This window comes from Somniosus microcephalus, chromosome 19 (assembly GCF_052327205.1).
Source record: "Somniosus microcephalus isolate GS21.2 chromosome 19, FLI_Smic_1.0, whole genome shotgun sequence".
NCBI classification, from domain to species: Eukaryota; Metazoa; Chordata; class Chondrichthyes; order Squaliformes; family Somniosidae; genus Somniosus; species Somniosus microcephalus.
In genome coordinates, this window is record NC_141005.1 from 12917850 (window position 1) to 12942716 (window position 24867).

At 49.0% G+C, this 24867-nt stretch overlaps 1 protein-coding gene across 1 annotated transcript in view; it reads left to right on the plus strand.

The window, feature by feature from the left end:
- Positions 1-24867, plus strand: part of txnrd2.2 (thioredoxin reductase 2, tandem duplicate 2) — a 393467-nt gene that overhangs the window by 270297 nt on the left and 98303 nt on the right. The window lies entirely within an intron of this gene.

Genomic DNA, 24867 nt, shown 5'->3' on the forward strand with positions numbered 1-24867 from the left:
ACCTCCGTGGAAACGCTTGCTACCTCCATGGTAAGGCTGGCTACCATAGAGGAGAGGATGGCTACAGTAGAGGAGAGGAGGGCTACGGCCATGGAGGAGCTTAGTCACCAGGGTATGGAAAACATGGTCATTGTTCAGAAAAGAATGACATCTCTTGAAGAGCGATGGGCATCTATTGAACAGAGAAACCAGACCTTCATGGAAGTCCTTCTAAGTAGGACTGCCATTGCAGATACGGGTCCCCATGGCCCCCCTGATGTGCAGAAAGGTGCTCTCCAGCCACTTGCAGGCGCTGAGGGGGACCTGACCCATGAGAGGGAGGTTGGTGGCAGACCTCAAGGAAGTGGGGGTTCCTCTCCAAGCGCTCACACTTCCATGCCACTGCAGAGCCCTCGGTCAGAGCCCCACCGGAGTCCACACCCAAGTGAGATAGATGTCTCAACCCCTGCACAGCCGCAGGAGCAGTAGACTGTTGACGAGCCCTCACAGGCTTGCAATCCCAGAGGACACCCGCCAAAGGTGTCAAGACAGGAGCAGCAGGAAAGTGAGCAAGGGGCCTCCACATCTGCTGAAGCCACAGGGGAAGCACTACGTAGGAGCACGCGTAAGAGGAAGATAAAGCACAAGTAGTCACAAGGGTAGTCACTTGGGTGGAATTTTGTGTTTAGTGTAAAAATGCCATCACGTCGTAATTGTGCACAAAAATTCTGATGGCAAATGTTGCAGTTGTGGCGTCTGTCATTTCGCTATTGGGACTTCCACATTGAGGCCTTAGGAATACTTGTAACTGTCAGTATGGTGGTCAGAGTGCTAGGAATCCTCTGGTTCTTGGACATTGTCAATGCTCTGATAAGAAGCTGCAAGGCAAAAGTGTTTGATTGACTAGGCTAAGCAAATCTGGCCAGGATGAGTGCGTTCCTTGCATCCCGGGCAGCAATGTTCTTGCGTAATGCTGCCGCTGGTTGATGGGCCTCTGCAGGATGTTCATTTTCGCCCTCCTCCTCCTCCTCCTCCTCATCTGAGGAGGATATGTGAGGAGCCACTTGGTCCTCAGGAATCTGCAAGCCACAACGCTGCAAACCACGACAATTCTGGAGACCCTGGCTGCTGAGTACTGCAGGGCTCCACCTGATCTATCCAGGCATCTGAAGCGCATCTTCAGCAAACCGATGGTTTGCTTGATAATGGATCTGGTGGAAATGTGGCTGGAGTTGTAGCGCTCTTCAGCTTCGTTGGCTGGCCTCCTCAACGGCGTCATTAGCCACATCCTCAGGGGATAGCCCTTGTCTCCAAGTAGCCATCCGTTAAGTTGGTCTGGAGGACTGAATAGCGGAGGCACACTAGGCTGGCGCAGTATGAAGGAGTCATGGCAACTGCCAGGGTACATGGCACAAACATGCAAAATTTCCTTCTTGTGGTCACACACCAGCTGAACGTTAAGGGAGTGGAATCCCTTGCGATTGACAAAAATACCTGGATTGCGATGGGGTGCCCTAAGGGCCACATGTGTGCAGTCAACGATGCCCTGCACCCTTGGAAAGCCTGCAAGATGAACTAATCCAACCGCTTGCGCCGTGAAACTTGCTCGATCCCTGGTGAAATGGATGTGATTGTGCGCGAGGGCAAAGAGGGCATCGGTTACCTGCATGATGCAAGTGTGTGCGGCCGCCTGGGAGATGCCGCTGATGTCTGCTGCTGATCCCTGGAATGGGCCTGAGGCAAAAAAAGTTGAGTGCAGTGGTGACTTTGACGGCCACTAGTAATGCTTGTCCACCTGGTCCTCTGGGCAGCAGGTCTTGCTGTAGCATTGCGCAGATGTCAGTCACTACCTCTCGCGAAAGTCAGAGCCGCCTTTGGCACTGCTACTCAGACATGTTGAGATAGGTGATCCTGCATCTGTAGACCCTGTTTGGGGGGTATCTCCTGCGCCGATGGGCTTCCAGGCGCTGGCCCCTTCTGGCCTGTGCAGCTTCAGGTGGGTGAGCAGCAGCCTGGCGCTCCTGCTGCTGCTGCTGTTGCTGGTGCTGCTGTTGTTCCTGGTTCTGCTGCTGCCGCGGCTGGTGCTCGAGCTGCTCTAATGCCCAGATGGGAAGGAAATAAATGGCTCCCATGCTTCTGGTATATGCGTCAGTTGAGGAAGCGCTGAGTGAAGGTGGCGAGAGGGGTTTCCCAGGAGGTCACACTGGAGATGGGTGTCAGGTTCCAACCTTCCACAGGTGTGGTTAAGCCTTCTAAAAGTTGCCCCAGACCTGAGACCACTAAGTCCTGCCACCTGCAAATGATGGCTGATCAAATCTCCTCTTTAATGGTTGACCTGCAATTGATAGTCGGCAATCCAATAGTGCTCCCGCCAGGTTTCACATTCGTGATTCCCACCAGGCGTGTTTTACGTGGGAAAAGGGTTAAATTTGCAAGGGCCTGTTAAAATAGGATTATAGAAGCCATTTAGTGGTAATTAAGGGCCTTAAAGACCAGTCCCGCCTGTTGAATGCGGGACGAAGTCGGGACCATCAGACACGCCTGAGTTAAAATTGCTCGGAGTCGGGAACCAGGCGGGTGGGGGTCCCGCCTGCCAGGTTTTGCAATTTTAACCCCCCGCACGCCTCCAAGCCCGACTCCACGGCTCATTGAGCCCATAGAGTTATACAGCACAGAAAGAGGCCGTTCGGCCCATCGTGTCCGCGTCGGCCATCAAGCCCTGTCTATTCTAATCCCATTTTCCAGCACTTGGTCCATAGCCTTGTATGCTATGGCGTTTCAAGTGCTCATCTAACTGCTTCTTGAATGTTGTGAGGGTTCCTGCCTCTACCACCCTTTCAGGCAGTGAGTTCCAGATTCCAACCACCCTCTGGTGAAAAAGTTTTTCCTCAAATCCCCTCTAAATCTCCTGCCCCTTACCTTGAAACTATGGCCCCTGGTTATTGACCCCTCTATTAAGGGGAGAAGTTCCTTTCTATCTACCCTATCTATGCCCCTCATAATTTTGTACACCTCAATCAGGTCCCCCCTCAGCCTTCTCTGCTCTAAGGAAAACAACCCCAGCCTGTCCAGTCTCTCTTCATAGCTGAAGCGCTCCAGCCCAGGTAACATCCTGGTGAATCACCTCTGCACCCTCTCCAATGCAATCACATCCTTCCTATAGTGTGGCGACCAGAACTACAAACAGTATTCCAGCTGTGGCCTAACTAGCATTTTGTACAGCTCCATCATAACCTCCCTGCTCTTATATTCTATGCCTCGGCTAATGAAGGCAAGTATCCCATATGCCTTTTTAACCACCTTATCTACCTGTCCTGCTGCCTTCAGGGATCTATGTACATGCACGCCAAGGTCCCTCTGATCCTCTGTCCTTCCTAGGGTCCTGCCATTCATTGTGTATCCCCTTGCTTTGTTAGTCCTCCCAAAATGCATCACCTCACACTTTTCAGGGTTAAATTCCATTTGCCACTGTTCTGCCCATCTGACCAACCCGTCTATATCGTCCTGTAGCCTGAGGCTTCCCTCCTCGCTATTTACCACTCCACTAATTTTCGTGTCATCTGCGAACTTACTGATCATACCTCCTACATTCACATCTAAATAATTAATGTACACTACAAACAGCAAAGGACCCAGCACCGATATCTACTCTGTCCAGACCCCTCATGATTTTGAACACCTCTATCAAATCTCCTCTCCACCTTCTCTACTCTAAGGAGAACAACCCCAGCTTCTCCAGTCTATCCACATAACTGAAGTCCCTCATCCCTGGACACACCTTTCACGACCTCTGGACGGCCCAAAGCGCTTTACAGCCAATGAAGTACTTTTTTGAAGCGTAGCCATTGTTGTAATTTAGGAAACGCGGCAGCCAATCTGCACACAGCAAGCTCCCAGAAACAGCAAGGTGATAATGACCGGATCATCTGTTTGTTTAGTGATGTGGGCTGAGGGATACATATTGACCCCAGGACACCAAATAGGACGTCCCTGTTCTTCTTCGAACTAGTGCAGTGGGATCTTTTACTTCCACCTGAGAGAGCAGACGGGGTCCTCAGTTTAACGTCTCATCCCAAAGACGTCTCAGAATGACAGTGAGGCTCTGTGCGTCTGAAGGCCCGTTTTATAAACTAAATACCATTGGTTATTTTTCATGCTGTCGGAACAAGGTCTTATTCAATCAATACGATGTACTGTAGGCCTTCTTAAACTGGCTTGGACTCTGATGAACTATTTACTTGATAAATCTGTGAACTATTATGCTTGGCTCGCTCGGAGGTTCAGCGGGCCAGGTTCTGTTCAGCTATGTAAAGTATAGAAGGTCAGGACCCCGGGAAGGGCAAAGAAGGGTCGGATCTTTTTTATCCAGGGGGGTTGGGGAGGACTTGTGCCAAGGATAGTTTGGCACAGTGTGACCGGTTAGAGGAGTTCTGGTAAGTCAAATACTGGCAATCCCTTACCATCTCACCTGTGCTCCTACTGTGTCTGCCACTGAATGGCATAGGTAGGGGTTTTCCATTGGATACGTTGGGTAGGGGGATCTGCTGGTCCAATTCTTTACCTTTGCCTCACCAGCTGAAACTCTGACATTAGGTAGCACGGCAGCCATTTTCCCCAGTCATCGCTACATGCTGGGTGAAAGGAGGCCATTCGGCCCATCCTGCCTGTGCCGGCTCTTTGAAAGAGCTCTCCAATTTTAGTCCCACTCCTCCCCTCACTCTTTCCCCACAGCCCAGCAAACTTTTCCTTTTCAAGTATTTATCCAATTCCCTTTTGAAAGTTACTATTGAATTTGTTTCCACCGCCCTTTCAAGCAGCGCATTCCAGATCACAACAACTCGTTATGTCAAAAAATGTTTCCTCATCTCGCCTCTGGTTCTTTTGCCAATTACTTTAATTCTGTGTCCTCTGGTTACCGACCCTTCTGCCACTAGAAACAATTTCTCCTTATTCACTATCAAAAGCTTTCAAGATTTTGAACACCTCTATCAAATCTTCCCTTAACCATCTCTGCTCTAAGGAGAACAACCCCAATTTCTCTAGTCTCTACACGTATCTGAAGGCTTTCATCCCTAGTAAATCTCTGCTGCACCCTCTCCAAGCCCTTGTCAACCTTCCTAAAGTGGTGGTGCCCAGAATTGGCCACAATACTCCAGCTGGGGCCTGACCAGTGTTTCATAAAGTTTTAGCAGAACATCCTTGACATGAATCAGTCATTCATGAAAGAAAGACTTATGAAATCATACTGAGCGGCCTGCGGGTGGCGCTGTCCAGGGAGAGTATAAATACTCGGGCACGGGCCCAGCTTGCGCAGGACATTCTTAACAGGAACTAGTGAAGGACGCAACTAGACCTCCATGTTGTAAAACAGTTGATTAAAGCTTTGTTTAACGCTTAGACCAAGTGCCTAGTAGTTTTCTTACGTCAATCCATTCTTTAGTGTTCTATGCCTCTATTAATAAAGCCAAGGATCCCGTATGCTTTTTTAACAGCCTTCTCAACTTGTTCTGCCACCTTCCAAGACTTGTGTATGTACACCCCCAGGTCTCTCGGTTCCTGCACCCCTGTTAAAATGATACCATTTTGGTTTTTTTGTATTCGTTCATGGGATGTGGACATCGCTGGCAAGGCCAGTATTTATTGCCCATCCCTAATTGCCCTTGAGAAGCCACCTTCTTGAACCACTGCAGTCCATGTGGTGAAGGTACTCCCACAGTGAACGGCGATATATTTCCAAGTCAGTATGATGTGTGAAATGGAGAAGGACTTGGAGGTGGTGGTGTTCCCATGCGCCTGCTGTCCTTGTCCTTCTAGGTGGAAGAGGTCGTGGGTTTGGGAGGTGCTGTTGAAGATGCCTTGGCGAGTTGCTGCAGTGCATCTTTTAGATGGTACACACTGCAGCCACGGTGCGCCGGTGGTGGAGGGAGTGAATGTTTAAGGTGGTGGATGGGTTGCTGAGATGGTGTTGAGTTTCTTGAGTGTTGTTGGAGCTGCACTCATCCAGGCAAGTGGAGAGTATTCCATCACACTCCTGACTTGTGCCTTGTAGATGGTGGAAAGGCTTTAGGGAGTCAGGAGCTGCCTCTCCTCAATCTTCCTAATGAATTGAATCACTTCACACTTCTTCAGCCCCACCAGCTGAAAGTTGACATTAGGAAGTGCAGCAGCCATTTCCCCCCCAGGCATCGCTGCAAGCTGGGCGGCAACAGGGGGAAGCACCTAGAGCATTCCACTTGTCCACACAATGGAACATTCCTGCTCCTCCTGGTTAGACCGCTTCCCGCCTGGTACAAATGGGCAGAGCATGCCCACCGCACTCTCCGCCCATTTGGGACCCCAATTGACATCCACGAGCAGCCTCCCATCTGTTGCGGGGCGGAGCACCAAGCGGCCATTTTGCAGGCCCGCCCTGAAAACTGCAGCAGGCCGGGCCTCGGGCGCCCTGCCAGTTTCCCTCGTAAATGGTGTGTGCCGGCAGCGGACAATTGCCCTCCACCCCCGGGAGATTATGAAGGTGGAAGCCTCCACCACTTCAGCCGACATCGCACTTGGTGACGTAAAAAAACTACTAGGCACTTGGTCTAAGCGTTAAACAAAGCTTTAATCAACTGTTTTACAACATGGAGGTCTAGTTGTGTCCTTCACTAGTTCCTGTTAAGAATGTCCTGCGCAAGCTGGGCCCGTGCCTGAGTATTTATACTCTCCCTGGACAGCGCCACCCGTAGGCCGCTCAGTATTATTTCATAAGTCTTTCTTTCATGAATGGCTGATTCATGTCACTCGGCATTCACTGGGTTAAGTGATTAGCTTCATTATTTGGGCTGGCATCAGCGCTGGGTGCTCCCTGGCTGGGCCCAGTGCTGTTTCCATGTGAACAAGCAGAGGATTGTTGCTTCGTCGACGCATTGACACAACGATAGCGCCAGGCACTGAAGAGCAGATGTGGTCAATTTACTTTGGCTCTTACCCTTCACACTCCTCAAGCCATGTGAAGGATGTCATTTAACAACTTCGACTCTGTGATTTCATTGGCGGGTAAAAGAAAATTCAGATGAATAAAATCTGGCACAAACGCCATGTGGACAGATTTAATTATTTACTTCATGAACTTCTGTTTGATGTCTCTATAATGAGAAAGAAAAGCAAACACTTTTACCATTGATAAGCCAAAATAAAACTTCTGGGCCTGGTTGGGTAACTTTCTTTTTTAACTTCAAATTGGCACCATTTTTGATCCAACTATCTCTTTATATTCATTCTCAGGTCGTGGGTGTCACTGGAAAAGCCGACATTTATTGCCTATCCCTAGTGTCCCTTGAGAAAGTAGTGCTGGGCCGCCTTCTTGAACCTGTTTGAACCTTCTTGAACCTCCTTCTTAAACAAGTCTATTCAGCCTGGCGCGAGAGTCTAGAACCAGGGGTCACAGTCTCAGGATAAGGGGTCGGTCATTTAGGACTGAGATGAGAAGAAACGTCTTCACTCAGAGGGGTGTGAATCTTTGAGTATATTCATAGAGAGTCATAATTGCACAGAAGGAGACCATTTGGCCCATTGAGTCTGTGCCGGCTCTCTGGAGAGCAATCCAGTCAGTCCCATTCCCCCGCTCTATCCCAGCAGCCCTGCAAGTTTATTTCCCTCAAGTGCCTATCCAGCCTCCCCTTGAAAACATTGAGTGTCTCCGCTTCCACCACTTCCGTCGGCAGCGAGTTCCAGGTCCTCACCACTCGCTGCGTAAAAAAGTTTTTCCTCACGCCCCCCCTGTATCTCTTGCCCAAAACCTTAAATCTGTGTCCTCTAGTCCTTGTACCATCAACTAGTGGGAACAGCCTTTCCCAGTCTAGCCTATCCAAACCCATCATAATCTTGTACACCTCTATCAAATCACCCTTCAACCTCCTTTGCTCTAATTAAAACAATCCAGCTTCTCCAACCTGTCCTTGTAGCTAAGATCCCCCATCCCCGGAACCATTCTGGTAAATCTCCTCTGCACCCTCTCAAGGGCCTTCACATCCTTCCTAAAGTGTGGTGACCAGAACTGGGCGCAATACTCCAGTTGTGGCCTAACCAGCTCTTTATAAAGGTTCAGCATAACTTCTCTACTTTTGTACTCAATACCTCTATTTATGAAACCCAAGATCCCATATGCTTTGCTAACCACTCTCTCAATATATCCTGCCACCTTCAGGGACCTATGCATATTAACTCCCAGGTCCCTCTGTCCCTGCACACTCTTTAAAACTGTGCCATTAAGTGTATATTGCCTCTCCCTGTTCCTTCTCACAAAATGCATCACCTCACACTTCTCTGTATTAAATTCCATCTGCCACTTGTCTGCCCATTCTGCGAGCCTTTCTATGTCCTGTTGCAGTCGATTGGTATCATCCTCACTGTTTGCCACACCCCCAAGTTTGGGGTCATCGGCAAATTTAGAAATTCTACTCTGTATTGCAATATCCAGGTCATTTACATATATCAAAAAAAGCAGTGGCCCCAGCACTGACCCTTGGGAAACACCACTGTGTACCATCCTCCAGTCTGAAAAACAGCTATTTACCACAACTCGCTGTTTTCTGTCCTTAAGCCAATTCCTTATCCAAGCTGCCACTGACCCACCTATTCCATGAGCCTCAATTTTGTTAACCAGCCTTCTATGTGGTACTTTGTCAAACACCTTCCGAAAATCCATGTAGACAACATCAATTGCATTCCCTTCATCAATCCTCCCTGTTACTTCATCAAAAAATTTAATTAGATTAGTCAAACACGATCTGCCTTTTACAAATCCGTGTTGGCTCTCCTTAATTAGCTTAAACCTCTCCAAGTGCCCATTAATCTTTTCCTTGATTATTGTTTCTAAAACTTTACCCACCACTGATGTTAAACTGACCGGCCTGTAGTTACTAGGATTGTCCTTACACCCTTTCTTGTACAATTGTGTCACATTTGCCACTTTCCAATCCTCAGGCACCTCCCCTGCATCTAGGGAAGATTGGAAAATTATGGCAAGCCCTTCCGCTATCTCCTCCCCCAATTCCCTTAGCAACCTGGGATGCAAGCCATCTGGACCAGGCGACTTGTCCACTCTAAGCATACCCAGCCTTTCTAGTACATCCTGTCTATCAATTTTCACCCCTTCCATTGCTTCTACCTTTTCCATTTCTACTGATATTTTGTCAGCATCCACCTCCTTAGTAAACACTGATACAAAGTACTCACTGAGTATTCTAGCCTTGCCCTGCGCCTCTAAGCATATATCATCTTCTTTGTCCCTAACAGGCCCCACCCCGCTTCTTACTACCCGCTTACAGTTTACATGCCGGTAGAAGATTTTTGGGTTCCCTTTTATGTTAACTGCCATTCTACTCTCATATTCCCTCTTTGTCAATCTTATTTTCATCTTCGCATCCCCTCTCAACTTATTGTATTTGGTCTGGTTCTCCCTTGAAGAATTCACCTTACATTCATCATAGACCCTCTTTTTTTGTTTCATCATCTTCTCTATCTCCCTCGTCATCCAAGGAGCCCTTACTTTGGTTCCCTTACCCTTCCTTCTTGTTGGAATGTACCTAGTCTGTACTTGGAACATCTCCTCCTTAAAGATCTCCCATTGTTCCATTACAGTTTTTCCTGTCAGTCTTTGGTTCCATTTTACTCTGGCTAGATCCTTTCGCATCCCATTGAAGTTCCACTCTAGATTGTTCCTTGCTCCTCTCCATTGCTAATCTAAATCTTACGATGATCACCTGTACCCAAGACAGAGATCGATAGATTTTTGGATTGTAAGGGAATCAAGGGATATGGGGATAGTGCAGGAAAGTGGAGTTGAGGTAGAAGATCAGCCACGATCTTATTGAATGGCGGAGCAGGCTCGAGGGGCCGTATGGCCTACTCCTGCTCCTATTTTTCTGTTCTAATATTCTTGATCGCTGCAGTCCGTGTGGTGAAGGTGCACCCACAATGCTGTTAGATCAGAAGTTTCAGGATTTTGACCCAGCGACGATGAAGGAACGGCGACATATTTCCACGTCAGGATGGTGTGTGACTTGAAGGGGAACTTGGAGGTAATGGTGTTCCCATGCGCCTGCTGCCCTCGTCCTTCTAGGTGGTGGATGTCGCGGGTTTGGGAGGTGCTGCTGAAGATGCCTTGGCAAGTTGCTGCCGTGACTAAAAGAGCTTTGGCAGAGGCAGAGCACACTGTAACAAATGGCTCACCTGCTGACCTGACTCCTCAAAAGTCTCTCCACCACCTACAAGGCTCAAGTCAGGAGTGTGATGGAATGCGCGCCACCTGCCTGGATGAGTGCAGCTCCAACAACATTCAAGAAGCTCGACATCATCCAGGACAAAGCAGCCCGCCTGATCGGCACACCTGCCACTGGGCTTAATATCAGCCCCCTCCACCACCGGTGCACTGTGGCTGTAGTATGTCAGATCTGCAGGATGCATTGCAGCAACGCACCAAGATTACCTCGATGGCACCTCCCTCCCCTGTGACCTCTACCACTGGGAAGGACAAGGGCAGCAATGCGGTTTACTCCCCTCCAAGTCACGCACCATCCCGGCTTGGCAATATGTCGTCCGTTCCTTCATTGCCTCCGGGTCAAAATCCTGGCACTCCCTCCCTAACATCATTGGTGGGAGCACCCTCATGAGAGGGACTGCAGTGGTTCAAGGAAAAGGCCCACCGCCACCTTCTCAGGGCAACTAGGGGCGGGCAATAAATGCCGGCCTTGCCAGCGTGGTCCATGTTCCAGGAACCAATAAAGGAAGTGACCCAATAATCCATTGGAGGTGCTTGTTGTGGGTGTTCATTCTGCACACGACTCTCTCCTAGGTGTCAATTGTTGGGCTTCTCATTAGCATGTACTCAATCACCTTTATGCCCTGCCCCATGATGCACTGACTAACCCAGCTAAATCCCAAATCCCATGAAGCGGAGCGCCCCGCCAGCTGGCAATCAATCAGTGAAATATGAGCCCTCAAAAGGGTCTTGCAACCATTCATCTCTTTGCTTTCTTTCCACCGCGCAGCGAGAAGGCCGCAAGACCCTTCAGATGTCAGTGCTGCTCAGTGAAGTAGTTATGAGAAGACATGCGAGTCAGGGAGAATGTCACAGTGAGGTTGAAAAATGACTAAATTCATCACTTGTGACGGTAAGTGAGCAGGAATTTCGCCTAAACAGGGATCATGTTGCTGTGGTAATTGCGAGACTGCTGGTGTAGTCCATCTTGGATCAATTTTGACACTTCGTAGCAATGATAAAAAAAAAGTGCCTCCATTACTAATTAGTGTATTGGATTGCAAATGGAAAGCCCAGAGGGTTAATGGTGCTGGTCTTTTTGTATCCAGCCTGAAGGCTCGACTGCTGTTTGTACAGTTCTTACTAGTTCCAACACCAGTTCCGAAAACACGTGGCTTTATTTTAGATCTTACGTTTTCCGCGTTGGTCGAAGCATAAAGCGTTGGGCTTTGCCTCGAACTCCGCGCTCTGGATCGACCGCATTCATTTGACAAGATGATAAAAATTTACCTGTTAGAAGCCGACAGATGCTCGCAAAAAGTCAAAAAGGCTGCAGTTTGTTAATCTTCCTGAGATAGTCAGGGGGAGATTGACAGCTCGCTTTGTGGCGGGGTGAAAGAGCTGCATCGTAGGTACGATACCCATTACATACACAATGTACAAATACACTGGATGCGTCATTTTGCCATTATGCGGCAAAGTTTAAGTCTGTTCGACTTCTATTCAAGAAATACCTCGGAGTGCACTTTCAGACATTCCTGTGTCAGAGTGTTTAATGTCTGACACTTTTGTCAGACAAAAGAAGGCTACATTAAAGTATTTTTTAAAAACATGATATGATAGAGTCAGATTACACGTCAGGGGCAACTTTACCTGGATTTGCAACAGAAAAAAAAAAATATAGATAGATAGTTATTGCAACCAGGGCTGATGGCTGGAGGACTGAACCAGCAAGACGTTCCATGTCAAGCATGCTGAAGTCACACCAGCAATCCAGCCTGGCACACCGGGCCTCAGGTGTTACTGACCTTTCCCCCGGCCAGCCAATCAGGGGTTTGCAGACTCTGTTTGGGGAGGACCAATCCCAGCTTGCGTACCATTTGTCACAGGTTGCCAATGTCTGTTGGCAGCTTTTTAACAAGAAATAGATTTCAACATGACGGACTGAGCAAAAAAATAATTTCAGCACAAAGGACCTGTTGAAAGAGTGACTTGTAAGTGTCTTCCCCGCGGCCCAAAATAGGCTGTCTTTAAAACTATCGGATCGCAACCTTGCCATTGAGACCCTCTCAAATACTTCCACAGCGCTCAAGAGTCAGTGCGGTGAACGTTTGCTCAACGGTTGCCCTTGACTCCCTTGGGGGTCATTTTAACCTCACTCGCTGGGCGGGGTTGGGGGCGGGGTTGGGACCCACTGCCTGTTTTACACCCGGCTCGAGTTTACTGTCCGTTGAGGTGGGCAGAGGATACGAACCCGGCGGGTTAAAGGGGCCTCCCGAAGTCCCTCTCAGAGTGACTGAGAACGCCCCGGCCTTTCACAGACAGCAAGAAGATAAACTCAGAGTCGCCAGTTCTTATTGAAGCTTCAAATAGTGGCTGTAACAACAACAAACAACAGCTTGTATTTATATAGCGCCTTTAACATAGTAAAACATCCCAAGGCGCTTCACAGGAGTGATTATCAAACAAAATTTGACACCGAGCCACATAAGGAGTTATTAGGGCAGGTGACCAAAAGCTTGGTCAAAGAGGTAGGTTTTAAGGAGCGTCTTAAAGGAGGAGAGAGAGGGAGAGAGGCGGAGAGGTTTAGGGAGGGAATTCCAGAGCTTAGGGGCCTCGGCAGCTGAAAGCACGGCCGCCATAGATGGAGCGATTAAAATCAGGGATGCGCAAGAGGCCAGAATTAGGGGAGCGCAGATATCTCGTTGGTTGAGGGGCTGAAGGCGATTACAGAGATAGAGAGGGGCGAGGCCGTGGAGGGGTTTGAAAACAAGGATGAGAATTTTGAAATCGAGGCGTTGCTTAACCGGGAGCCAATGTAGGTCAGCGAGCACAGGGGTGATGGGCGAACGGGACTTGGTGTGAGTTAGGACACGGGCAGCCGAGTTTTGGATGGCCTCAGGTTTACGTAGGGTAGAACGTGGGAGGCCGGCCAGGAGAGTCAACCTCAAATAAATTCTCATGAGAGATCTTCTCAAGGGTCATGGCAGCAAAATGAAATGCTGCAAAGGGGAAGGGCACGGCGGCTCTGATTTTGGAGTCGCGTGAAAGGTCTTGTGGCTTTCAGTGGATTCTGGCACGGTTCCAGTGAATGAGTGTCCAATAAAAACACAACTTTAAATAAAACTTCCCAATAAGACACCCCCCAAATTCCCCAGTTTCCATGCAAAAATACTCCCTGACGTAAGAAAACTACGGGATTGGGGGTAATATTCTGGCGTGGGTGGAGGATTGGCTCTCTAACAGAAAGCAGAGAGTTGGGATAAATGGTTCGTTCTCAGATTGGCAACCAGTAACTAGTGGTGTTCCGCAGGGGTCAGTGCTGGGTCCCCAACTCTTTACAATCTATATTAACGATTTGGAGGAGGGGACCGAGTGTAACATATCAAAGTTTGCAGATGATACAAAGATGGGACGGAAAGTAGTGAGTGAGGAGGACATAAAAAACCTGCAAAGGGACATAGAGAGGCTAAGTAAGTGGGCAGAGATTTGGCAGATGGAATACAATACTGGAAAGTGTGAGGTTATGCACTTTGGCAGGAAAAATCATAGAGCAAGTTATTATCTTAATGGCAAGAAACTGGAAAGTACTGTAGTACAAAGGGATCTGGGGGTCCTGGTGCACGAAACTCAAAAGGTTAGTATGCAGGTGCAGCAAGTGATTAAGAAGGCCAATGGAATGTTGGCTTTTATTGCTAGGGGGTTGGAATATAAAAACAGGGAGGTATTGCTGCAGTTGTACAAGGTATTGGTGAGGCCGCACCTGGAATACTGCATACAGTTTTGGTGTCCATACTTAAGAAAAGACATACTTGCTCTCGAGTCAGTACAAAGAAGGTTCACTCGGTTAATCCCGGGGATGAGGGGGTGGTCATATGAGGAGAGGTTGAGTAGATTGGGACTCTACTCATTGGAGTTCAGAAGAATGAGAGGCGATCTTATTGAAACATATAAGATTGTGAAGGGGCTTGATCGGGTGGATGCGGTGAGGATGTTCCCAATGATGGGTGAAACTAGAACTAGGGGGCATAATCTTAAAATAAGGGGCTGCTCATTCAAAACTGAGATGAGGAGAAACTTCTTCACTCAGAGGGTGGTAGGTTTGTGGAATTTGCTGCCCCAGAAAGCTGTGGAAGCTACGTCATTAAATAAATTTAAAACAGAAATAGATAGTTTCCTAGAAGTAAAGGGAATTAAGGGTTACGGGGAGCGGGCAGGAAATTGGACATGAGTCTGGGTTCGGAATGGTCATGGCCCTGTGGGTAGTGGAGTGGGCCCAGGGGCCGTGTAGCCTTGTTCTGCTCCTACTGTGTTCTAATTCTGTTAGATTTCAGGAGATGGTTTTATTCCTGTTCCTGGCTGGGGTGGAGATCGCCTTTACAGAAGGTAAGTACTGTAGAAAATATAGGGACAGAGTGATCTCCTGGAAGAATTTCGATCGCCTAGATGGGTCGGAGAGGAATTTCCCAGATTTTTTTCTCCCAAATTGGCCATTGGGTCTTTATCTGGTTTTTTGCCTCTCCCGGGAGATCACATGGGTTCGGGTGGATGCAGAGTGATAGAAGATTTGAGGTTAGGATCAGATCAGCCATGATCTTATTGAATGGTGGAGCAGGCTCGAGGGGCCGATTGGCCTACTCCTGCTCCTATTTCTTATGTTCTTATGTTCTTATGTACTGGGCACTTGGTCTAAGTATTAAACAAGGCTTTAATCGACTGTTTTTCAACATGGAGATCTAGTTGTGTCCTTCACTAGTTCCTGTTAAAGAATGTCCTGAGCAAGCTGGGCCCATGCCCGAGTATTTATACTCTCCCTGGACAGCGCCACCAGCAGGCCGCCCAGTATTATTACATAAATCATCTCCACATGAATGACAAGATTCATGTCACTCCCTTCACCATTTTTATTTTGGAAAAGTAAGGGTAAATTTTCACCTTCACCCGCCCGTTGTGGAACCTGCTTTTCATCGCATTGATTTTAAAAATGATCTCTGCTATTTTTTGTGGTGTATGTAACCTGTTCCACCTTAAGACAACTTAAGCCTGTTCCACCGTAAGAGATGTACTACTTTCTCTGGCTGCTGTATACGTAATACCGGTATAAGCACTGTGTAGTAATATTGTATTTTAGTATAGTCCTGACCTCCAACCAGTAAAGACCTGTTGAACTTTAATCTTGTAGTCTGTGTTAGTAATTACAACTAGAACACACAGACTTAACAGTGGCGACGAGTCCGATTCTTACCCTGCGGCAGTTTATATCCACAGCGGCTTCGTCCACAGAACCGACGTCGAAGAGAGGCTTCCACCCTCATCACCCTGCTGGAAGACACGGCGCGCGGCAGACATCAAGAAACCAGAGTGCAGAAGACATCCTGAACTCGAAGCCTCCATCAGCGGCTGTCAACTATCTTCTTTCTTCCTCGGTGGTGGGTAAGCCGGGCAGCGACGCGACCAGAAAGTCGGCCGCGTTGGCTGTACAGACGGGGAGGGAAGACGGAGGAATAAGGGCGGTGAGATCGATCGCGACCGGAGATAAGGGCCGGGCCGCATTCGGGCCGAAAGGCGCAGCGCGGGGACATCGATCGCGGCTGGTGATAAGGGCCGGGCCGCATTCGGGCTAAAAAGGCGCAGCGTCTGGGGCAACTGAAGGCGCGAGAGCCGCGGTGAAGCGGAGACAGCGTCGGGGGACGGGTGAAGACCGCCAAGCGCGGGAAAACCGCCATTTTGTAGGCGGAGGACGAAGACAAGAGCGGGAAGCCGCCATCTTGGATAAAAATAAAAATAAATTAAATTGCAACGATGCCTAAACATGGGAACATTAATACCTTTGATAGCAACATCGAAGATTGGGCCATGTATGTAGAACGCATACAAAATTATTGTAAAGCAAATAAAATTCCAGATGAAGAGAAAGCACTAACATTATTAAACTTAATGGGTGCGAAGACATACGGGCAATTGAAACACCTTTTATCACCAGATGAACCGGCGGATAAGACGTTCGAGGAGATTGTTACTGTCCTGAAAAATCATCTAAACCCCACGCCGCTGATGCTAGTGGAACGATTTAAATTTTACAGCAGAAGGCAGCTGAAGGATGAAAGCAATGCTGAATATTTAATGGAATTGCATAAGCTAGCAAAGTACTGTCAGTTTGGAACGAGACTGACAGAGGCGCTACGAGATAAATTTGTGTGTGGTTTATTAAAAGAAGATACACAAAAGCGACTGCTCGAGGAGAATGAGCTGACGCTTGAGAAAGCGGTCACTATGGCAGCAGCACACGAAGCCGCAGCGAGAGGCACGGCAGTAATGCAGCTACGGTCACCGGAACTCAGTACAAATAAATTGGGTTTGAGTACTGTAAAATGTTATCGTTGTGGAAAGACAACGCACGATCAGAACCACTGTTGGTTTAAAAACCAAGAATGCAGAACGTGTGGCAGGCTTGGCCACATAGCTAAAGTATGCCGGTCAGGAAAGAAGACCAGCAACAAAAAGTCACCGCAAGGAAAATACATAAAGGTACACAAGGTGACAAAGAACAGTTCGACCGAACAGAAGTCAGATTCAGACGCTAGCAGTAATGAACTGGGTAGCTTAAGAGTACACAACGTTGGTAAGGATGCAGATCTCCAGACAATTTGGGTCACCCTTCAGATAGCAGGAGTCCAAGTAAAGATGGAATTGGACACTGGATCGGCATTGACGGTCATGAATAAGAAAGATTACAAAAGGTTATTCCAACATATTCCCTTACGGGATACGGAGATTATATTGAAAACATACACGGGGTAAAGAGTGTACCCCATCGGAAAGATAGAGGTAAAAGTGGTCCACAAGGGCGAAGAAAGCCAAGTAATGGACTTATATGTGCTACCTGAAGGAGGTCCACCACTACTGGGACGGGAGTGGATTAGGAAAATGAATATGGACTGGCACTCCTTGAAGGCACTAACGGTAGATTCCGGGGAAACAGATGTCAAACCTAAACGATTGTCCAAAATATTGGATGATGCTAAAGAGGTGTTCCAGCAGGGACTGGGAACACTGAGGGGAATTACGGCAAACATCAAGATTGATGAACATGCACACCCAAAATTTTTTAAAGCCAGACCGGTACCCTATGCAATACGACCTACTGTAGAAGCAGAACTGGAAGCGCTAGAACGTTCAGGTGTACTGTCTAAGGTAGATTGGAGTGAGTGGGCTACGCCCATTGTTCCCGTTATGAAACGTCCTTTGAGCAACAAGCCAGGAGAACCAGGGAAGGTTCGCATCTGTGGAGATTTCAAAATCACCGTTAATCCGGTGCTTCACACGGTGCAGTATCCGCTTCCGCGGATTGAGGATATTTTTGCTTTGTTGTCTGGCGGGAAACACTTCACCAAGATAGACCTGGCGCAGGCGTACTTGCAGATGGAGGTTGAAGAAGAGTCACGCCAATACCTCACGATCAACACGCATCGAGGTTTGTACCGGTACAATAGGCTGGTTTTTGGAGTGGCATCGGCTCCAGCAATTTGGCAGAGGGCCATGGAGCAGGTATTACAGGGAATTCCAGGCACACAATGTTACCTGGACGATATTCTGATTACAGGTGATGGTGATGAAGAACACCTCGCAAACTTGGAACTGGTGCTCAACAGACTGAAAGAGTATGGACTTAGAGTTAATCGGCAGAAATGTGAGTTCTTCCAGAAGCGGATCTCGTACTGTGGTCATGTCATTGACCGGGAGGGGCTTCATAAGTCTCCTGACAAGATAGAGGCAGTTGTAAAGGCTCCCGCTCCGGATAATGTCTCTCAGTTGAGGTCGTTTCTAGGATTGAGTAACTATTACCATAAATTTCTACCAAATCTATCCACGGTACTGCACCCGCTAAACGCTCTTTTACAGAAGGGGATACCATGGGAATGGAGCGAAAACTGTAAGAAGGCATTTCGCAAAAGCAAAGAATTGATCACCTCAGAGGAAGTGTTGGCTCACTTCAACCCGACACTGCCTATTCGGTTGGCTTGTGATGCTTCTCCATATGGTATTGGGGCAGTACTCTCACATAAGTTGCCAAATGGCACGGAAAGGCCAGTCGCGTTTGCATCCAGATCATTGACCTCCGCTGAGCGCAACTATGCGCAGATCGATAGGGAGGCTCTCAGCCTTGTATGGGGAGTGAAGAAGTTTAATCATTACCTGCAGGGCCAAAAATTCACACTTCTGACAGACCATCAGCCGTTGGTATCCATTTTTAACCCTAAGAAGGGTGTTTCAGTGATGACAGCACAGCGTCTCCAGAGATGGTCCCTTTTCCTAGGGGCACATCAATATCAAATAGAATTCAAAAGTACGAAGCAGCATGGCAATGCTGATGGGCTGTCGTGCCTGCCACTACCTGAAGAAGAAGAAATGACGAAAGTTGACCCTGTTGAGTTATTTCATTCGACCATCATCGAGTGTTTACCAGTCACCAATGCAAGTATTGAAAGAGAAACCAGGAATGACCCGACACTGTCCAGAGTCTACGAGGTGACAGTGAAAGGATGGCCAACACGTGGTGATCCTCTGTTACCGGCATTCTCGGCAAGGCGAGACCAGCTGTCCGTCTGCCATGGTACTTTGATGTACGGGACAAGAGTGATTATTCCTCCCAAGTTAAGGGAAAGAGTTCTAAAAGAACTGCATGAAGGTCATCTGGGGGGAGTTAAGATGAAAAGTCTTGCTAGGGCTTATGTATGGTGGCCGGGTATTGACCAACAGATAGAGGAGTTGACGAAAAGCTGCGCTGGGTGCCAAAAAGTGCAAAATGCACCTCCGATCGCACCACTACACCCATGGGAATGGCCTTCAGCCCCATGGCAACGCGTACATATTGACTTTGCTGGTCCATTCATGGACTCCATGTTCCTAATTGCGGTGGACGCACATTCCAAATGGCCAGAAGTGATCAAGATGAATACCACTACTTCAGAAAAGACAATTGCGGTGTTAAGAACAATATTCGCAAGGAACGGATTGCCAGAACAGATCTGTTCGGACAACGGACCACAGTTCGTGTCGGAAGAATTCCAAAAATTCTTAAAGAAGAATGGGGTGAAACATTATACCTCTGCCCCATATCATCCGGCAACAAACGGGTTGGCCGAGAGATTTGTCCAAACATTCAAAAAGGCAATAAAGGCCATGAACGATGATCAGATTCCGCTACAGCACAAGGTGGACAATTTCCTAATGGCATATCGAAACGCCGCTCATGCAGTGACTAACCAAAGTCCTGCCATGATGTTTTATAACAGGAGGTTGCGGTCCAGGTTGGACTTGTTAAAACCAAATGTGCGGAGGGAAGTGGAAAACAAACAGTTCCGGCATATTAATAACAAGACCACTCGAAGTTTCGACGTAGGACAACCAGTGTTGGCAAGGGGCTATGGAAACGAAAAATGGCAGTCCGGAACAATTCGGGCCCGACAAGGACCTCTAATGTACACAGTAGATATTGGTAACAATGTGATAAGGCGTCATGCGGATCAACTGGTAGAATCGAGAGCAAGGGTTGAACCCATGGTTGCGACAGAGACAACTGTGGAAGACGTTAATGAACCTGAAGCATCTACCTCGGCAGGGAATGTACCTGAGGATGATAACACCCAATGCATGGGAGACCAACTAGAGGAGTCACCTCAGCAACAGGAATCAGAGACCACTGAAAGGCGTTATCCAAACCGAATCAGAAGGCCTCCTGAGAGACTGAACCTTTGAACTGTTTATACCTGAAGTTATATATGTTATTATGTTATGTTAAATGGGGATATGACTGTTAAGCTAAAAAGGGAGGATTGTGGTGTATGTCACCTGTTCCACCTTAAGAGAACTTAAGCCTGTTCCACCTTAAGAGATGTACTACTTTCTCTGGCTGCTGTATACGTAATACCGGTGGTGACCACCGGTATATAAGCACTGTGTAGTAATATTGTATTTTAGTATAGTCCTGACCTCCAACCAGTAAAGACCTGTTGAACTTTAATCTTGTAGTCTGTGTTAGTAATTACAACTAGAACACACAGACTTAACATTTTTAAGTTAGCGCGTCATGGTTGGCCACCTGACCGGGGGCAGCCATTGTTCTCCAGTGCAAGCAACAAGCAAGGGCCCTCCGAGAGCCAGGAGCCGTTGGGAAAGGATGGGAGAAAATTGGAGGGAAAAGCAAAGTTTTTAAATCGTTGCCTTCTCAGTGAACTAGCAACCAGGGCACTTTGCAACGCTCACTATGTTGTTCACGCAATGACGTCATTGAGTGTGACTGCTTGGGGGAATGCGGTTTGCAACTTTTCGCGGTGTCAGCCCTGGCTCAGTGGGTAGCACTCTCACCTCTGAGTCCCACTCCAGAGACTGAAGCACATAACGCTAGGCTGACACTCCAGTGCAGTACTGAGGGAGTGCTGCACTGTCGGAGGTGCTGTCTTTCAGTTAAACCAAGGCCCCATCTGTCCTCTCAGGTGGATGTAGAAGATCCCACGGCACTATTTTGAAGAAGATCAGGGGAGTTATTCCTCGGTGTTCTGGCCAATATTTATCTCTCAACCAACATCACCAAAAAAAACAGGTTACAGGAAACTTTGGCCTAGAAATTCGGTGGGGTTAGCACCCAATTAGAGGCGTTAGAGGGTCTTGCGCCGGAATTATAGCTGGTAACGAAATTGCGTTGGGCCCTACCATCGGCGTTAGCCGGTAGCGCTGCGCCGGCACCGATGACGTCATCGGTGTGCGCAGCGTCCCGGTTGCCGTGGTAACCCGGCCCCAAGCCCAAATTCAGTTGCGGCCGCCTCGCCCGTGGCAGCCGCAACCAACGATTGTTGAAAGGGATGTTACACACCTTTGCGCCGGCGCATAAAGGTGGAGCGGCGGCCGGCCGCTTTCCCGGCGGCCGCCTGCCCGCACCTCCCTCCCCGGACTCCTCCACCACCCCCCCGCGGCACTGATGTGTGTGGCCCGCGAGCCCGGCTCTTCCCCGAGGTGCCGGGCTCATTTGTCGGGCGAATCGACCGGCCAGCGGTCGGCTGCAGGCAGCTCCTCCTTAACAGAAGGAGGCCTGCAGTACCCCAGCCTGCCGCACCGCCTCGGGTGCCGCAGCGGGGGATTAGCGCCTCAAAACTGCACTGAACGCCCATAGTGAGGCGCAAAAACCCTCCATTAGCGCCCGCCGCCGTCTGGGCCCGGGGCAACTGAATTTTCGTCGGGCGCAGCGGCATTAACGCCGGCGCAAAATTTCGGGCGCTAAAGCCCTGGCGGACCCACAACCGAATTTCTAGGCCTTTGTGTTATCCGGAGGCTAAATGTCCGGCAAGCTCGAGCCACCGGCAAAAATCAGGAGCCGTTTTTTTTCTTTTCGTTGCTTTTTTCTCAACAGTCAAGCTCTGCAAGGTCTGTAGCTAAGCAACAGCTTCAGCTAGAGACGCTACAGAGGTGCTTGCCGACTGTTTAGAAGCTGTTGCTAAGCAACAGGGTTTGTTGATTCACACGGAGCTGAAAATCTCCGTATGTTTCAACATCAGCGCTGGTGTGTCCGGCAGTTTTGAGGGAACGGCAACAGCTCGGTCCCGTCGGTGCCGGATAGCACAAAGTTTCCTGTATTTGGTCATTATCACATTGCTGTTTGTGGGAGCTTGCTGTGCGCAAATTGGTTGCTGCATTTCCTACATTACAAGAGTGACACCACTTCAAAAAAGTACTTCATTGGCTGTAAAGCGCTTTAGAACGTGCAGAGGTCGTGAAAGGTGTGTCCAGGGATGAGGGACTCCAGTGAATAGACTGGAGAAGCTGGGGTTGTTCTCCTTATAGCAGAGAAGGTTGAGAGGGGTCTGGACAGAGTAGATAGAGAGAAACTGTTCCCACTGGCAGAAGGGCTGAGAACCAGAGGACACAGATTTAAGGTGATTGGCAGAAGAACCAAAGGTGACATGAGGAAAAACTTTTTTACGCAGCGAGTGGTTATGATCTGGAATGCACTGCCTGAAAGGGTGGTGGAGACAAATTCAATCATGGCTTTCAAAAGGGAGTTGGATAAGTACCTGAAGGAAAAAAATTTGCAGGGCTCCGGGGAAAGGGCGGGGGAGTGGGACTAGCTGAAGTGCTCTTGCAGAGAGCTGGCACAGGCTCGACGGGCCGAATGGCCTCCTTCTGTGCTGTCGCCATTCTATGATTCTATAAATGCAAGTTCTTCTGTCAAAGAAAAATGAAGCAATAGGTCTAGTAACGGGAACCAAAATTCATATGTCAACATGTTGTCGTGACGGACAGTGGAAAATGTTTGTGTCGCTAAACACAATAATGAACCCTCTGATAATTTATATAACATCCGCCTTCTGTCATGTCGGGCACAGATCCGTCTTCAGACTAACATTGCTTTAGCTGTCGGTTGCCTTCTGAACTGATTCTGTATCTGCCCAACCTCTGGAGCTGTGGCCGACCATCACTCGAACAAGCTCTCACATAACATTGACTGATCTGAAATAACAACAGAAAATGCTGGAAAAACTCAGCAGGCCAGGCAACATCCATGGAGAGAGAAATAGAGTCAATGTTTCAGGTCAAAACCCTTTGTCAGGACCTCGGAACCGGAGACAGTTGCTGAGGAAAATGATATGGCTGTGAAACCGAGTCTTGGCAGATACCTGATCAAACATGAGAAGGGAAACTGAAAGCAATGAAGATGAACAAGGTTGAAGAGCCAAACGGAGATCCCGTCGAAGAGAAGAGCAGAACTTCTTCAAGGTAGGCATTCCTAGAAGAGGCGGGGCAGTGAACCAAACACTAGTACGATAGCAAAATACTGCGGATGCTGGAAATCCAAAATAACAACAGAAAATGCTGGAAAAACTCAGCAGGCCAGGCAACATCCGTGGAGAGAGAAATAGAGTCAACGTTTCAGGTCGAAGACCTTTTGTCATTGACTGATCTGAATTGGGCCCTTTCTTTCGCTGGCCCTGTAGTTGCTAATGTCCTGCATTAATTTAATGCTGTTGTGTACACTGATTGTCATGATTACTACTCTGTACCGTATTTATTAACTAGACAGCTATTTCATCACCTCTCTCTGTAAACAGTGCATTCATCTTTTACAGCTTTATGTTCCGTCTAATCTAAATTATTTATCTAAGATTCTGCTGCCCGTGTCCTAACTCGCACCAAGTCCCGTTCACACATCACCCCCTGTGCTCGCTGCCTGTGTCCTAACTCGCACCAAGTCCCGTTCACACATCACCCCCTGTGCTCGCTGACCTACATTGGCTCCCAGTCCGGCAACGCCTCAAATTTAAAATTCTCATCCTTTTCTTCAAATCCCCTCCACGGCCCTCGCCCCTCCCTCTCTCTGTAACCTCCTCCAGCCCTACAAACCCCCCCCGCACCCTGAGATCTCCGCGCTCCTCCAATTCTGGCCTCGTGAGCATCCCCGATTTTAATTGCTCCACCACTGGTGGCTGTGCCTTCAGCTGCCTGGGCCCTGAGCTCTGGAATTCCCTCCCTAAACCTCTCCGCCTCTCTACCTTTCCCTCCTCCTTTAAGACGCTCCTTAAATTCTACCTCTTTGACCAATCCTGGTTCTAATATGGCCTTTTGTGGCTCGGGGTCAATGTTTGCCCTGTGAAGCGACTTGGGATGCTTTGCTACACTGAAGGCGCTATATAAATGCAGGCTGTTGTTGTTTGTTTACACACCGACTCCAGTGTCGATGTGAAACAGTTTCTAATCTCACTCTCCACCGAGCCAGGAACCCCAAAGGGACCCCCTCGCTCACCCCACCCGCAGCTCAGGGTTCAAACATTAACCGCAGATCGTTCTGCATGGTCTCAAGAGTGACTCCTCTTCTCTCAAGAGTGAGGGGGAAAGAGTGAGGGGGAAAAGGGAGGGGAGTGAGGGGGCAAGAGTGAGGGGGAAAGGGGAGGGGAGTGAGCGGGAAAGATTGAGGGGTAAAGGGGAGGGGAGTGAGGGGGCAAGAGTGAGGGGGAAAGGGGAGGGGAGTGAGGGGACAAGAGTGAGGGGGAAAGGGGAGGGGAGTGAGGGGACAAGAGTGAGGGGGAAAGGGGAGGGGAGTGAGGGGGCAAGAGTGAGGGGGAAAGGGGAGGGGAGTGAGGGGGAAAAGGGAGGGGAGTGAGGGGGAAAGAGTGAGGGGGAAAGGGGAGGGAAAGGGGGAGGGAGTAGGAAGAGAGGGAGGGGGTGGAAGGGAGGGAGGGAGGAGGAGGGAGGGAGGGAGGGGGTGGAAGGGAGGGAGGGAGGAGGGAGGGAGGGGGAGGGAGGGGTGGAAGGGAGGGGGAGGAGGAGGGAGGAGGGGGAGGGAGGAGGAGGAGGAGGGAGGGAGGGAGGGAGGAGGAGGGAGGGAGGAGGAGGGAGGGAGGGGGAGGAGGGAGGAGGAGGGAGGAGGGAGGGAGGGAGGGGGAGGGGGAGGGAGGGGGTGGAAGGGAGGGAGGGAGGGGGAGGGGGAGGGAGGGAGGGAGGGGTGAGGGGGAGGGAGGGAGGGAGGGGGAGGGAGGGAGGGAGGGGGAGGGGGCTGCGATGGGAGACGACGAAGAGGTGACAAACGGATTTGCGTGTGAAAATATCACATAAGGCGATAGGAGAACAGAGCTCGGTCAAAGAGGGAGGTTTTAATC